The sequence below is a fragment of the Euprymna scolopes genome, chromosome 29 (assembly GCF_053919585.1).
Source record: "Euprymna scolopes isolate OS-2025 chromosome 29, ASM5391958v1, whole genome shotgun sequence".
In the NCBI taxonomy this organism is placed as follows: Eukaryota; Metazoa; Mollusca; class Cephalopoda; order Sepiida; family Sepiolidae; genus Euprymna; species Euprymna scolopes.
In genome coordinates, this window is record NC_136510.1 from 36,774,141 (window position 1) to 36,792,179 (window position 18,039).

General features: G+C 35.9%; 1 protein-coding gene across 6 annotated transcripts in view; it reads left to right on the top strand.

The window, feature by feature from the left end:
• The window catches only part of LOC145252590 (cysteine and glycine-rich protein 1-like), a 390,115-nt gene that overhangs the window by 3,292 nt on the left and 368,784 nt on the right, over nucleotides 1-18,039 (top strand). The window contains exon 1 of one of the 6 annotated variants that reach the window (XM_080112261.1): nucleotides 1,101-1,204. The exons of 4 other annotated variants lie outside the window; for them this stretch is intronic. The gene's annotated coding sequence lies outside the window, so the exon portion shown is untranslated. Of the gene's footprint in view, nucleotides 1-1,100; nucleotides 1,205-12,384; nucleotides 12,445-18,039 lie in introns of those variants that run through there. One more of the 6 variants, XM_080112260.1, reaches the window with a different exon arrangement.

Below are 18,039 nucleotides of genomic sequence, written 5' to 3' on the forward strand. Positions count from 1 at the left end.
CCGCATTCTACATAAGTATCGATTTAGGCGAGAGAAACACAACTGCCGACACACGATGTCTGGTCTTGATAAAGAGATTATTAATTTAGGCAGAACTTAATTTAATTAAAATTTCACAAATATTCTTGACTTTCTTTTTATCAATTATAAATTCAGATGTTTTCTTTACTAATATTAAATTCCGTTCAATTCTATAAAAATGCTGCATTTTAAAACCGATTATAGTGTGGTTTGGTTCTTTTGTCGGTACTAATGCACTAGTGCAGTTGTTGATCCGTGCTGAAATAATAACGTTATTTAGAAAGCCATTCTTAACATGGGAGGGTGTTTTGTACCTATTATGTATTTTAAACTTACAATGTAATAAAAACATATTATAAAAACTTTAAAATACTATTTAAAAAAAAAAAAAATAGCGCAGATCAATAAGTGCACTAACACCCTTTTGTCTCCTGCAGTAACTATAATTTATCAAATGGACCATAACACTCGAATCTATAAAATTCCATACTGTCCAGAAATTATCCGTTAATTTAAAGGTTTCCGAATCACTTTCAAATGTTTGTGTAAAAGATATAACGCAGTTTCCTCGCTCTAAATTATTGATTTTTTTTTTTTTTTTTTTTTTTTTTTTTTTTTAAGATCGGCACTTGTGCATCCCCGACAAATGTAGAAAGTCTTTAACATAGGAAGATGGGAGGGCGTTGTTAATTCTACTTAGAGAACACTCATAAAACAAAATCAATTTGTCGGAAGTGTTAATATGCACAAATGTATTTGTACTTCTACGAACCCGGGTTAGGACCCGTATCCGCCTGAATGTCTGATTGCAATTTAGTTAGTCGCTAAACAGTCAATTAGTACCGACATTAAATGAAACAAATTTTAAATCTTTTCTCTGATGTAAGGTAAGGGTCAATTATTACTCCCCCCCCCTTCTTTGTGTTAAGACTAGATTTAATAATTTTCTACAAGTCAGAAAAGGTGAATTATTTATTTTTAAGGCAAGGTAAAATAAATAATTGAACCCTATCCTAGTGCATTCCTAGAATTTAGTATCGTCTGCCTTTTTACATTTTTGTCGATTGCGTATCGTTTGTCTAATTGTCTGACTCTGGCAAACATGCAACTGCGTCTTTTTATTCGTATCATCTGTCTCCAGACTTTGAACTTTAGAATATCGTCAATACTCGCGACTGATTCTGTAAGTACTGAAAACCTCTGGGTGCCCATACATTACAAATACTTTTTTGTACTTCTGCAGTTTACAGACCGTGCTATTTTTAGGTAGGATTTTCAAATATAATTGCATTTTTTTGCGGTATCGTATTATTTTACTTCGCTTTAAAAAGCCGTCATTAAGTTCAGTAACTCTGATTTTATTGATTAGGAAAACTGTTTTGTAGGCGTGTTACTGCGGGGTAGCGTGTTCGATCCTCAGTAAAGTGACCTTTTGTCATGATCGAAATGAATGAATCCAAAAGTTGAACTCATTTCTCGCACTAACAGTAAGTACAAAAACAAACAAAAAAAACTTTCGCGTTTACGCTATAGACGCTCTATCTTTTTTTTTTTTTTTACTGCTTAAATGGACTAATTTGCACATTGATTTTGAACAAGTATATCTTATTAACTAGTATTTATTATTATTGTTTAATTCAATTTGTTTTTGTTCTAGTGATTAAAATAAAAACAAATTGAATCAAACAGTTAGAAATGATTAATCAAAGCTATTAACTGTTGCGCCATGGATCCGTGTGATTTAATTTGAATTTTCTAAAAGAAATCTGACTTTCTGAGTTAAGTCATAACGCGCAAGCAAGACCAGAGTGGGAATACAAATCTCTACATATATAAAAGAAACTTTGTGTGCGAGTTCGTTCCCGATGGATTCCGATTTTTTTTTCTTTTTATTAATTTCATACAAATGTACTTTGTGCCTGGAACTGTTCCTTGTACTCCTTGGGCGTTGAGTTCCATGGCGGCCAACATAAAAAAACACCCGCATGGCGCATCGCTCCTTCCTGACGCAAGCAACACTTTTTTATTTACTGACGTTGTCGTAGTAACTAAACGATTATCTGTCACATTATTTATTTTGAAAAAAAGTTTTACTCTTTATGAATATGAAAAGAAAAAAGTTAAACATTTATTAATGTCTCACTTTTACACACATTTGTTTTTAAATTTCTTTTTAAATGACGACTTTTATCGACTATTTTTTTCTTTTTTTAATATTTGCGGATGGATATGCTGACATCTGTTTTAATTTCTTTTTAAATGACGACTTTTTATCAACTTTCTTTTTTTAATAGCATTTGCGGATGGGTAAAAAACGAAAAATAACTAAACCATTTACTGATAATTTCTCACTTTAACAAATATTTTTAACAAATGTTATCAAAGTCAAGATACCGAGAAATTGTCAGTAAATGGTTTAGTTATTTTTTTTTTTTGGTATTATTATACAAACACCGTGACAGCGTTAGGGTTAGGGTTGGGGTTAGGGTTAGGGTTAGGGGTAATTCGCTGTCACGGTGTTTGTATAGTTTTACCTTTTTTTTTTCGTTTTTTACCCATCCGCAAAAAAGTCGATAAAAGTCATTTAAAAAGAAATTTAAAAACAAATGTCTGTAAAAGTGAGACATTAATAAATGTTTTAACTCTTTTTTTTTTCTTTTAATATTCATAAAGAGTAAAACTTTTTTTTCAAAATGTGACAAATAATCGTTTAGTTACTACAAGGTCAAAAAATAAAAAAAAATGTTACGTGCGCTTGCGTCAGGAAGGGAGCGACGCGTGTTTTTTTTTTTAGGCTGGTCGCCATGGAATTCAACGCCCAAGGAGTACTCTGTTCCTATAGAGGTTTTGTATCGGAAATTGATAATCGAAAAAAATTCAATTAACGAAGGAAGACCAGTTTTGACCAAAGTTAACCAGAAGTGCATTTAAGTTTTATCACTGCATGTGCAAAAAAAAAAAAAAAAAAAAAAAAAGCAAAGCTTGTGATTACGGCACAATACCACAAACAGGGAGAGAGGGGTGACTAAAAGATCGCACGGATCAAAAAAGAGGCTATGTTATTTGATATGACACCGGTCAGCTATTTTTTCTGAGATTAAAACGAGGCTAGAAATTTCGGGCCCTCTTTCGTAAATTTACACCGACATTTGAAGAAAAACACTTTAAATAAGTAAATATGCTAGTATTATCGCCGGTTTTTTTTTTTTTTTTTCCAAAATGGCGATATAACTAAGTTGTTAGTTAATAAGCGGAATGAGATCTGTTATTTCCTATCAATATATAACGTGAAATAAATCTTAACTTCAAAACGTTTAGCATTGTAACGTTGTTCGGGAACCAACACGTTGTAGTCGCAGTCGCAAAGGAGACAAAGAATATGAAAAAACTTCAACTCGCCATTTTTTTTTCTCATTACCTCTGTAACATCTGTCATATGATCGTGCTCTCGAACATCATCCACACCTCTAACGTGATTTCGAACATGCTCTTCGTCTCTAATGTAATCTCCTTTTTAAAGCTTTTATTTTTCCCTACCGGCGACGTCATTTCGCATGAATTTGCATATGCACGTCCACGCTCTGATAGCATGTCATAATTTTTAAATAAAAACAATTTTTAATCGCTCTTCCAAACAATCTATCTCCGACTCTAATCTGAACTTTTACTAAAAAACAAATATACAATAAATAACTTTTAATCAAATGCAAGAAAATTTAATTTTTTATCGACCTACATAGTTTTTCAGGTCTTAAAATTTTTTTTCTTTTATTTGCATTTTAGAATTTATTTCGGTGCAAGTGAATCTAACTTAAATACAAAAAAATCTTTCTGACGTATACAATGCACCCGTCACAAAACGAAAATGTCATATTCCAAAAATCACGTAAATTGATCAAGTACTATTTTTTTATATATAAAGTCATTTTTAACAATTTTAATAGTAAATCGTAGCCATTACAGGGCTGATTTTGAATTCTGTAGTTCGAATTTAATCGTCTCGCCTTCTATTAAATATGGCGGATCAAGACCCATTGTTATCGCTTACTCATAAAATTTGATTTGCTTAGTTAAAGATAAAACTACTTGATCAAGTTACGTAATTTTTGGAATATGATTTTTTCGTTTCATTATAGGTACATGCAGCAAAGATTTTTTAAATTTATGTGTTGTTAATTACGAGGTGCCTTCAATAAGTTTTTAGACTGTTTTCGTATGGGCACTTTTATTGATAGTACACACATGAAACTCTAGTCCCCTTCAAAATAATCTTCTCCGGCTGCAATGCACTCGTTGTTGTCATGTTCCAACAATCTCTGGGAGGCCCCTTTGTGTGAGCGTGTCAATGCCCCTCGTCACAGCCTCTTTCATCTCCTCAATTGTCTCATAACAGCCTCTAAGGTTTTCCTTGATCTTAAGAAATAACCAAAAGTCAGAGGGAGCAAGATGAGGGCGAGGAACTGTCTTGATGCTCATCTTGGTCAAATACTCTGACTGGTGTATCCACGCAAATCTTCCAAGTCTTGAGTTCTTCGCAAATAATTGTGTGTACAGTTCCCACACTGAAATCAAACTGTGCACTTCGGGTCAAGATCAAAGTGTAGTATCTGTTCTTCAGATCTACACTTCAATTTCTTCTGTCAGTGGAGGAGAAATCCTTCACGACTGAGACAATTTTTATTTTTGTTCCTTTTCTCCACATTAAAAAACGACCCTGGTGTCTAACTCTGTCCCTTGGGGAGGCATTGTAAATAGGAACACACAACGGTCCTTATTCAGGAAATTCTTTATTTGACCAATCAACTCTGGTGTTACTTCCTTTCTCCTCCCACATCTCATCTCTCACAGATTCTCTGCCTTCCTTGAATCTCTTATGCCACTAAAAAACTGATGCTCGATTCATGCAAGATGGTTCAAAAAGCAGTCTGAAGCATTCCATACGTTTCTGTGGTATTTTTCCAAATTTAAAATAGAATTTTATTGCATATCATTCTTCTAAAATCTCCTCGCGTCCAGATTGCATTTTTGAAATTCACCAGCTGTGACAATCAAGCTTTAGTAGAGTGTATTTCAATTCCTGCTGTAGCCGTTCATTTAAACCAGAAATCATAAAAGCTGCTTCAGTCATCTCATAAAATGTATTGCAATAACATACTGAATTTTCAAGAGTCTACGACAATTTTAAAATGCCTGTACAAAAAAGTCTGGAAACTTATTTAAGTCACGTCATAGGTTGCACTCTGGATTTGCACCTTCGTTTCGTAGCCTAGGAGGTTTGTAAAAAGAAAAAAATTAAAAATAATTTTTTTTTTTTTAATTTTAATGGATACAAACGGGTCTTCTGTAATTTACTTGATTTTTATCTTCTATTTCGTGCGTTGAACAAACTGGAAAATAAACAAAATACAACTAATAACTGTCACCAAAGGCATTAAAATTTAATTTTCTTTATTTCCTCTTCCGGGAAGAGGGGGTCGGGTAATTGTTTTTCACTCTGAGAATACCGACGGGTCCGTTTTTTTTTTTTTTTTTTACTCTTAAAGTGTGCTCCCACTCGGAGTGGGCGGGTGGAGAAACCCCCCATCCACGTTAAACTGACGTCATGTCTGACCTTGCTTTAAGTGGAAAGCTGGTACCCCCCCTCCCCCCACTGTGCTAATATTATTTGTTAGTCATTTTATTATCTTTCTCCTTCTGTCAGCCGAAAATGTCTTCCCAGTTTGGTAAATGTCTCACTCTGTATATTCTTACAGTTAATAAAATTGTGTGCGTGTGAATTTCTCTTGTCCATCTAACTTTGATAATTAATTACACACTAGATTCTCTCTCTCCTTTTTTTTTTTTCTCTTTTTTTTTCTTCAATTTTCTTATTTTGTTCTAGCTGGGGATGTGGCATCCTAGGTGATCCAACAGTCCAGCGGCATTCACGCTAGGCAGGCTGTATCGGTTTCTCGCAAAGGAAGTGACTAGGGAAAATGAAATTCATAAGCGGTCCTTAGTCGCATGTATATCTTGGTTAAGGGATATGACAACGTTAGGTTTTGCAGTTCATGCAGAAAGGTATCAACGTCTCCTACATCCATCCCTGTAAGTTCAATTTTTTAAAATCTCTCTTGCGCTTAGTTCACCGGGTATATTTGCCCGGTGGTTTTTGAGATTCTTTTTCACGAGTCTAGTTACTCCTATCTTTGTTTTATCGTTATTTCCATAGCAAGTGTTCGTCTGAGCTCCAATCTCTGGTCGCCCCTCGCCAATCTTTCATGATTAACACCCGTCTAGCTGAAACCACAGTCAATAATTTTCCCCACACCTTATCTGTGCCTAAATCAAAACGTAGATTCCATGAACAAAGCTTCTTTCTTAGAACTGCACGCCTGTGGAACTCTCTACCGCTTGCCTGTTTCCCTCTTTTTTTTTTACACGGTGGTCACCACTTATCAAGGCCCGAAAGCCACTCAAGGATAAGGGTTACTGCAAGTACAGTACATTAGTGTGGAGATTTAATGAAGTGTTTACTTAAGGGGGTGGTTCATTAGGACTGACTTCAACTTGGATGTCTTCAAGTCCAACATAAACAAATTCCTGATGAACCACCCCCTTAAGTAATGACACTTTATCAAATCTCCAATACTAATTAATACTACAACACTACCCCATTGATTACTGTACACACAATAACCCTTATCCCCGAGTGTCTTCTGAGCCTTGATAAGTGGTGATCTCCATGTAAAAAAAAAAAAAAAAAAAATAATAATAATAATAATATTCCTAACATTCCAGTTTTTTATTTATTTTTCATGTCAAACAAGACCTTGGTATTTTGTTATCTCTTCCCTCTCGGCCCTGTTTTATCTAGTATCAATTGGGATACTAACTTCTACTAGGGTAGCTTCTTTCTCGCCCTATATCACGGTTTTTTTATGCAAGACTAATCGAATATTTATTGAAATCAAAAATGCAATAACAAAATTAAAATTCGAAAAATCCTATTTAAAAAGCGATTTAATTACAGAGTTACCTCCCTTCAATACATAATCAGGCTAGAAAACTGCCTCTCCCTAACGAATGCTGGTGCATCCAGTGGACAAAGACAAGAGAGAGATATAGGACAGAAGTTGGAGCTTGACTTATAGTGCAGAACCTATTAGATTTGAGACATATTTGGGGATGGGGATTCCTGCCTAATAGTGAGACTAGAGACTTTCCTTCAAATGTATTTTATTTCTCTGAAACAAAAAATTTTGTTGTTCTACTCGAACTTGTCTTCTTTCTGTTGTTGCCTTTTGAATTTTTTTTTTTTTTTTTTTTGTACACAGATCCATAGATGTAAGAAAGCCTTCTACTCCAATAGTTTCTTCCCCCAGAATTTTTGTTAATGAGTCATGGTATACTAGACGACTGGCTATTCAAATAAGCTGCTGACGATAGTTTAACACGACAATTTGGTTGATACATCTGCGTCTAGCACGACCACAAGAAAATCGATAAGATCATACCTGACCTATCACATTTTTTTTTTCTTTAATACTAAAGAATCATGACATATCAAGGCCTAAAGGCCATTCAAGATTTAAATACATGTAAGGTTGACTATGACATAGTGCCATGATGATCAGTAATGATGGTGGCAATCGGGCCAAATTTGATTAACAGGGCAGCTCAACAAGTGTTTGTTTATATTGGACTTGCTGACGACCTTGTTGTAGTCAGCTGAAAAACAATCCTGCAGTATTGTGTTCCACAGACGAATAGTTGTAGGAAGAAAACTTTAGCCATGAATGTTTTGTTTAGAGAAATGGAAACTGTCGACAGTGGTTAGACGGGGTTTTCTTGTGAAAGTTTTGCATAGGGAACCATTAGATTAAAGCACAGTCAAGCTCCTGAACTGTCATCTGGGCTTCAGCCTCTGTCCCATCGATGAAATGTTGCATCCCTCTGCCTGTTCTACAAGTATTTTAATGGATGCTCTAAAAAACTACAAACCTTGTACCCCCTCTACGTAAATAACCCCTGACAAACCTGACATGCAGCAAAATCCCACCCCTACACAGTAGAGATCCCTAGAGGTAAGAAAGCCTTCTACTCTAATAGTTTCTTACCTCCCAGAACTGCTAGACTTTAGAACTCCCTTCTAGTATTCTGCTTTCCCAACTGTACTGACATGCAGAAGTTCAAGTGTAATGTGAACAGGCATCTTGCTGCTCAACTCCCTACATAGTATTCCTGAAACTTATGTCCCTGATAGTAGCCATCTAAATCAAAGTGGCACTGTGCCTTGTTTGGGGTGAAAATGGAATATAAAATTAAATTTAAAAAAAAACTGCCATTAAAATAACAGTAGTGGAGAAAGACTAGCAGCATCTCTCAGAAAAGAATAAAGGGTTCAGTGAGCAGCACTTCTCGAGATGTGGCAATTCCATTTTAGGACGTATTTGTCTTTTATACATATTAAGGATTTTATCAGGAGTTAGATACCTTCTAGCAGTAGAATGACCCAAAGATTTTCTGACGACCTTGGCAACGGATTTGATGTAAATCTTCCATTTCAGGTCTTGAGTGAAGGTCAGTCTCTGAAACTTGTAAAAGTTCCTCAAGGCAAGAGCCATTCATTTCAATTGGGGTCAAGATGAGCAGCACACCTTTCCTTAGTCGATGAGGCATGGGCGAAGAGACTGACGAGGGTTGATTACACACGGCACTGACGATCTTGATGAAGTCTGAGTGTGGCCTTCAAGTTCCATACAAGTTTAGTTCCACTAAAGAATGTTGAGCGTTCTTTTTCACAACATGAGCATGGACAATCAAAATTCTGATGTTGAACTTAATACAGCTGCTGACAATTTCTTCTATTTATGTCACAATGTGCGCTGTTCAGACTATTCTCACTTGCGCAAAAACTAAAAGGTTCCATTTCAAAAAGTATTTGCACAAATACTCACAAACAGGCGTAATTTAAACTTGTTCGACATGCATTCATCCCCCCCCCCCCCACAAGTTCACAAGGAATTTCGGGTGAGTGACATGAAAAAGAATGCTGTTCACTCTACGCTCTGAAACAATAGAGAAGAGGGTTGGTGAGCTTATGTCCTAGGTGATGAGAGGAGACATTTACATTAGCTATCTCCCCCACCCATGGCGAGTTTTTTGCAGGCACAACAAAAAAATTCTGTACAAAAGTCCTCTGAAGCTATATACACTGTACAATGTTGACTGGTGATGAAATCACTAGTCTTGGTTGCGCCAGGGCCGCAACCTACTCGCTGGTGCAGTTTCTAAAGCACCAGGAGCGTTGTGACATCAGTCGGCTCAAGGCCTTTGGGGCCTTCTTGGCAATTGCATGCATGTTCTTGGGGGTGGTGTCGTTTCCAGCTCCAGCGTTCTTGGAAGTGGTCACATGTATGACCGGTACGGAGTTCTCGGGAGTGCCAGAATCTCTAGCTGGGTCAGAAGCATGAGTAGTTGGAAGGATCTCAGAAGTGCTCATTGTGTGACATCAGTCGGCTCAAGGCCCTTGGGGCCTTCTTGGCAATTGCATGCATGTTCTTGGGGGTGGTGCCGGTTCTAGCTCCAGCGTTCTTGGGAGTTCTTAGATATGCAACCGGTACAAAGTTCTTGGGAGTGCCAGAATCTCTAGCTGGGTCAGAAGCATGAGGAGTAGTTGGGAGAATCTCAGAAGTGCTCGATGCCGCGTCATAAAAATCTTTATCGTCAGACTTACGTATGGAACTATCTGTTGGATTACCAGCATAGACTTCTGGCAGGGTGGTAGGAGAGTCGTCTGGCGCTCCTGGTAGGGTGCTGATAGAGGCGGCGTCTTCTGGTGACTGGTAAGAAGGACTCTATCACGTCTTTGCTAGTTGTGGTCCTAAAAGGCTTGAATTTCCGAAGGTGTTGTCGGTTTCTGAGCGTGAGTCTCCCAGAACCATCTATTTTGACCACATATTGGTGAAATTATCTCACCTCCACAATGGTGCCTGTTCGTTCCCAGCATTTAGGGTAATTTCCAGTTAGGTTTTGAATATCGGGAAGAGAGTTGGGCTCAAAATGGATCCTTGAGGCATGACCATGTTGATACTATGAATTTTGAACTTCTACCCATCAACTACTTTTCTGAATCTATGGAAAGATTTCATGGTTAAGAGGACATTTGCAGATTTTCTATAGCTATAAATCTTGTGAAATATACCTTTATACCAAACTCTATCAAAGGCCTTTAATATGTTATTGCTCTAGAAACAAAGCCCACATCAATAGATTTGCTTATCCTGTGTGATCTTACAGTCAGAACATCAGCTGTAAATCTCACAGGATGAAAACTATATTGTTTGTCAGTGAGTAGGTTTTTTTTTTTTTTTTTTTTTTTTTTACAGAAGTGATTGATATCTTAATTTACCATGGATTCGGGCAACTTACTCGTGATGCACAGGAGACTGATTAGTCTGTACTAAGATGCAGAAGACTAATCTCCAGTATTTTAAAGTTTTCCAAGGTTCAGGGAAGCATTTCACCTCTAAGCAATGTTTGGGAGCTAGTTCTGGTTGCAGCTTTTTGAACACTATGATTGTAATGTTGTCAGAGCCACTTGCTTTGCTGACATCAAGATTCTTGATAAGTTTGGCAACATCCCGGGTAGATATATGAATATCACTCAGAGTATTTTCAGTTTTAGCAGGTAAATCAGGAGGTAGGCAGTCCTGATCGCAAAGGGGTGGAGTTTGATGTGACTTCTTTAGCAAAAAGTGTGGCTTTGTTGCATGCCAACGAAATCACCTTGGGTTCATTGATAATGGTTGATTAATTTTGTCGATTTGCATATTAATCATTTTTTGGTTATGTAATGCAGAATCCAGTAATTTTGGAAAGGTTTTTATGCTTCGGGTTCTTTATATTTTGAAATATTTATTCATGAAATTTGGTTGGATTTTTTTTTTTTTTTTTTTTTTTTGTAAAAATAAATAAAATAAAAAATAAAATGTTTTTTTCCATGATTGAGTTTTTCAAAGAGAAAGAAAAACAAAAACAGTAAAATGAATGTTTGGTACATTTCTTTTGGTCAGGAAGCCAGTATCTTTAGACAGCCTGATCTCATAGCACCAGATACCTTAACAGATAGTACTACTCCAGGCCAAAGTGGATCTGGGAGCAATGGTAGCTAAGGGACAACTCCATTTAAATGAGACCTCACTATTGGATGCCTTTAAGATCATACCCAGGACCGATAATGATTGGGATAGAGGTCACGCATATGTTCACATCAATGAATTTGATTAATTACCATCGTTTCAAACAAGTTTAATTTAGTGGGTAATTTGTTTTGCATATAAATTTAACATAAAATGATTCGCCATTCCCGGATCATTCTAACTTTTGCAGGCAGTTAACTAAAATTACTAATACTAAGCCTAAGTATCAAGGTCATAAAACCATACCTTATCTATCGACTAAAAAAAAGGGGGGGTAACTGCTCTAAAACATTAGAAAGCTCCGGAAACTGTGGATCATTTTACACTAAATTTATATACCAAACTAATTGCATGATATAATGCAAAACCAATATCCTACTTTAAATTCTAAAATTATTTTATTTATTTATTTTAATTACTTTATTTTATTTATTACTTTTATTATTTCTTTTTTTTTTTTTTCCGGCGTGTTAACACGCCATTTCCACAAGTAGAATTTTGTTGAAATATTATAAAATATATATTGAGAGGTGATTTAACGGAGAGTACTTCTCTCCAATAATACCACTTTTTAAATAATTAAATGAAAAAAAAAAAAAAAAAAAAACACCCAATAAATGTCACGGTAACATTTATTTTATAAATGATATAGTTACCAGTATTTTACTTTTCAAATTTTTAGCGATTATCAGGAGTCCCCAGGTGACAAGTCTTATATCAGCCATTTTGTTCTTATTCTAACTTAACATTCGACACTTATTTTAAAGCGTTTATTTAATTTGAAATATAAGTTCAACCAAAAAACATAACCAGATAGTCATTTGTTTTGACCACTTTTTCGTTTTGTTGTCTATATTGCAGAATGCCCATGTCTTATTTAGGAAGAAACCTAAATACATTATAGTTAACATTTTGAAGGTCTGGTAGATGTTTTAAAGAAACTATTAACGAAAAATAAAAATGATTGAATTAAGAAACCAAGATTCATTCTGGTGCATTATTTATTTTTAATACGAATTTACAAATTTCGTTTTATTTTACGCTTAGTGCATTTTTCATCTCTAAATCAATTAAATACTAATGTGCACGTCACGTCGATGCGAGAAACACGCACACACGAGAAGTGATCATTCGAGCTCAAATCCTGGGAAACGGTTTAAATCATTTCGAAAATTTAACTTTGTCTACTTTGGATATTTTTCGTCTGTCTCTGATTTTCGGGATTTTTTGCGAAATGAAAGTAAGTTTTTCTTTGTAAGTAAAAAAAAAAAAAAAAAAACTAAAATGTTTTATTTAAAAATCTGGGTTTGTATTACTGTACACGTATTACTGTACACATAGATTCGAAAAAGTTGTCAAAAAACAAATATATAACAAATATATAACAAATAAATGTTATCAAAGGCAAGATAAGTTACTTTTCTACCTAACTGGATATATTTTTCGTGTTTTTATTCAATGTAACATGTTTATTCAGCTCGAAAAGCATAGTGTTTATCGATGTATTGGAAAATTCAAAATGGCGGCCGACTCTCTCTTTAACACGGTAAGTTCGGGAAAAGGTGTTATAAATAATAAACTAGATAAAATAATATTAAAAAACCACCGAATATATGTCAAGTTATGTCACGGTAACATATATTGAGCAAATTTCTAACAGTATTTTGTCTAGTTTATTATTTATTACATCTTTTTCCGAACTTACCGTGTTAAAGAGAGAGTCGGCCGCCATTTTAAATTTTCCAATAGATCGGTAAACACTGTATGCTTTTCGAGCTGAATAAACATGTTAAATTGAATAAAAACATGAAAATTATACCAGTTTGGTAGAAAAGTAATTTATCTTGCCTTTGATAACATTTATTTGTTATATATTTGTTTTTTGACAACTTTTTCGACTCTATGTGTACAGTAATACAAACCCAAAAATCTATTTTAACATTTCTGTACTTTTAATTCTTTGATTTTTGAAACCCGCGCTCGAAGCGCAATTTCGTAGTTAATGGCGAACTGAAGAAAAAAAAAAAAAAAAACAAACAAACAAAAAAAAAACGCTGCTATTATTAAAATGCACAACAGAAAGAAATAGGGGTATTTATGTACTTGTTACCGTGCTGAAATAACGTTATCATTTAGAAAGCAATTCTTAACATGGTAGGGTACTGTTTTGTAACTATTCTGTACTTCCATCTAACAACTTAATATCGTGAAACCTTAACTCGAAAATACAATTAAAAAAACAAAACAAATAGCACGGTAACATAAGTGCATAAAGCACAAGCGAAATTCTAAAATTGAATTTGAAGTGAAACCAATGGTATCTACGGAATTGTCATGTCAAAGTAATGAACATATCCATAAATTACGAAAAACGATAAGGTAGAAAATTAAAAGGGAATTATTGACATGTTGAACTCCAACTCGCCGTTCATATTCGAAATGTCGACATTTGCAGGTTTTCGAGTATGCTGACAACGAATACCAGTTAAATTTGGGGCTCATAAGTAGTTTACCAGACATGAAAACGTTTTGTATCCAATATAAAATGGCAGTCATTTTTTTTTTTCACAACCGAGGAATTAGTAATGCGCACGCGTGTAAAACAACGATTACAACTTTTTCGCTTCCTTGAGTAATTTCATGTTAAGAATGGCTTTCGGAATAAACACTGCATGGGGAGGGGGGTGAAACAAAATTTGCTTTGTCGTCTGCTTCAATTGCACGCATGCGCATTACTAACTGCTCCGTTGTGAACAAAATGACTGCCAGGATTTACGTTGGATAATAAATGTTTTCATATCTGGTAGACGACTTATCAGCCCCAAATTTAACTGATATTTGTTGTCATTATACCCGAAAACCTGTTATAGTCGACATTTCATGTAAAAATTTACCCTGAAAAGTTTGCGAAGACAATTAGCGAAAATTAAGTTTTGGCAAATTGGCCAAAGATTTTCGGTTTTCAAGAAATATTTACCTCCCTTTTATTACAATTAGAGAACTCTGTGTTTATTTATTTTGCAAAACTCAATTTTCGGTAATTGTCTTTGAAAACTATTTTTGGTCAACGTGCAGATGCTTTCTAACTTCAAAACAACTTTTACCATGACGACTTTTGCAGATTTTCGGGGCGCTGAAAACGAATATAACATTTTAAAATGGCGCAGAGAAATAATTCTGTCCTCGTGGGGAGGCAAGTAAATAAGAACAAATGTATTTGGTTTCTGAGAGAATCTGTTTTTGTCTGTGTACTATTAAATCTCTGTAGGTCTCGTCTGTTATTGTGTTTGTTTGAACCCAACTCCACTCGCCCATGCATTTCCGGAGTACTGTGGACGACATCACAAAATGATGACGTCATACATCAAATCAGAAAGGGGTGGATCCTTTATATCGTTTTGTCTAAGACAACCTGTATGCTCTTTTTTACTCCCAGCTTCTGCTCCATATACGGGACGACGGTTACAAGCAAAATATAGCCCCTTCTGATTATTTTTCTTTTAGATAACGGGAGAAGCTCCTCTCTTCATGCTAAGAATGTCTTTCTTGTCTGTTTACGAGATGAATAAATCGGCATAAGCAAAATAACTTGAAGAAAAATCAGAATGAGTTCCTTTTATTTAGTGCATTAAACGGCTGGAAAACAAACACCTTCCCACCCCTCACGAAATCTGCACTAGTTTTGGGCAAAGAATGTATCATTTTTTCTCCCCCTACATTTTAGGCATTATTCATCCAGTGTAACGCCAAACAATAAAAAATACAAACTTTGAGGGCGTTTGTTTTGTATTTTTATAGTTTTAGCTGAACTTGCACACATGCAACTACTCTTTATATATATTGATGGTTTCAAAGTCTGGCTCTGTCCTCACTTGAGGATGCGACAGGATCTGATTTTGGCATGCAGCATAAACAGAAATGTAAATGTACCTTTTTAAAGTATTTTATCCCAATACATCAATACGGTCTTTATGTTCATCAAAAGATGTACCATTGTTGCTTTCATGTCAACAAAAGAAGTGCAGTATAGTCTGCTTATGCTCCTTGGTACAGCCTGCCAAATGAGGTTGTGATATCTGCAATGTACAAGTTTAAAGTTTAGATGTACCTCTCCACCGTACTGTATATCGATACTCTATGTTTGACTGGGATAGCTTCTGTACATTCATATCTGATCTACTTCTGCATTCCATGTTTAAAAAGGATGTGTCCTCTATAATATCAGACCTGACCGAATGGTTAATTGTAGGCATAGACCGATTCATACCATCCCAAAAAATTCCAACAAAAACCTAACAGCCAGCCATGGTTCTCCCTAGAATGTGCTGCTGCCATTACGCACAGAAATCACTTTTTCCATAGCTACCAACGTAATAGATGTACTAAGACTAAAGCTGCTTTCAGGACTGCCAATAATAAAAAAAAAAATGTGCAAGAGAGATATATGCTCAGTCCATCAAATCCAAAGTAGCTGAGCAGTGGCTTGGTTCCCACCAGTTTTGGCAAATAGCAAAGATGATCCTAAACAGATGCGTGCGTTCTATCCCAACCATCATCGATGGACATGTCATCTCATCAGCATCAGACAAGGCCAAACTATTTGCCAAGAACTTTACAGCAGCTAACTCTACCCTCTGCGACGAAGGTCATCAACTCCTCGTATTTCCTCCTACAACAGACAACACACTATCCAACATACAAATGTCTGTGCACGAGGTCGCCAAACTAATCAAGAACCTTGATTCCATTCCAATAATAGTGTTGAAAAAGCTTTGACCAGAATTTGCCCCCATACTTACAAAACTGTTTAAGCGTTGCCTTAAGAAGTGCTTTCCAACACTCTGGAAAACCTCATCAGTATGCCCTGTATTTAAGAACTCAGGTGATAAGTCATCTCCCTCTCAGTACAGACCAATAAGTCTCTTGTGTGTCATGAGTAATTTACTGGAATCCATATTAAATAAAGAAGTAGTCAACCACCTCAGCAGAAATAACCTTCTTGGTGACATGCAATATGGTTTCCGTTCTGCTAGATCTACAGCTGATGTGCTAACAGTTATATCCCATAGGATTAGTGAATCTCTCGACAAAGGCTTGGCATAAGGGCCTACTTCACAAGATTTCCAGCTACGGTATAACTGGAAATGTTTTCCCAATTAAATCATTTCTCTCTGATAGGTTCATAAGAGTAGTGGTTAATGGGCAGCAATCAGAGACCCACAGTATTAATGCTGGAGTCCTCCAGGGGTCCATCCTGGGCCCAACTCTCTTCCTGATCTACATCAATGATCTCCCAAAACACATACTTAAATCATTCGTTGACATCTATGCTGATGACACGACTATCTACGGCAACACAGCAAAGGCCGTAAATGACAAAGCTCTCTCTGATTGATTCCCTCTCCTCTGATCTTGAGCACGTGGTTCAGTGGGGGAAGAGATGGCTGGTTACTTTTAATGCATCTAAAACCAAGCTCCTAACTTTACATCAACACTCTGTTCCTCATCTAGCATCAATTGAAATCGATGGCTCTCGTCTAGGGGAGGCTTCATGTTTTGACAAGCTCCTGGGCTTGACCTTTACTCCTGATCTGAAATTGAACATGTATACCAAGTCTGTTGCCTGGGCCGCTGGGAAAATGGTGGAATCCTTCTACCGCTCCAGAAGATATCACACTGCTGATGCAATTCTCTATCTATATAAAAGCCAAGTACGTCCAAAGATGGAGTACTACTGCCACATCTGGGCTGGAGCTTCTAAAAACTGCCTATCCTGCCTTGACAAAGTATGAAATAGACTTCGTGGCTTAGTGGGGGATGCTCTCTTCTCTTCCCTGCAACCTCTCTCCCACAGGAGAGACGTTGCGAGCCTGCCTTTGTTTTATCGTTATTTCCATGGCAAGTGCTCGTCCGAGCTCCAATCTCTGGTCCCCCTTCACGATAAACTCCCGTCTCGCTAAAACCACTCTCAGTAATTTCCCCCACTCTTTATCTGTGCCTAAATCAAAACGTAGATTCCATGAACATAGCTTCTTTCTGAGAAGTGCACGCCTGTGGAATTCTCTTCCGTTTGCCTGTTTCCCACCTAGCTACAACTTGGATGTCTTCAAGTCCAACATAAACAAATTCCTGATTAATCGCCCCCTTAAGTAAGACACTTTATCAAATCTCCAATACCAACTATTACTACGATATTATCCCATTGATTATTGTACAGAAAATAACCCTTATTCCCGAGTGGCTTCCGGGCCTTGATAAGTGGTGATCCCCATGTAAAAAAAAAAAAAAAAAACCCAAAAAAACACTCAAACGATATATGTACAGTAACTTTAACTGCCTTTTACATGACTTGTTGTACTTTGCTATTTTACTTTCTGTTTTTGCCCATAAAATTGATTTAAATTTTCCTTTTAAGGAACTCATAAATGACTCCATTTTGAATATTGTATTTAAATACTATCATAATTATTGTCTTTCTCGTATATTCGAAGGGAGTCAATCTAAGAGTCATTGACTTGCTAAAAAAACGTTTTTATGGTTCATGTTACAATTTTGTACTGGAAACAAAAACTATTCGTAGTCAGCATTTTATAAGAAAAACAGCACAAATATTGAAGAAAAAAATATAAGACGATCACTGGTGACCTTGACATATTTCTTTCCTTAAAATAGACTTTTTCTATGCTATTGTCTGAATGCTTTCAGAAGTTTTTTTTTTTTTTTTTTTTTTTTTTTTTTTTTTTAAATTTATATCATAATTCAGTAATTGTTCTTGAATATATTCTACATAATCACGTTGACGCATTGGATCTCCTTAGATCACCAAAGTTAAGCA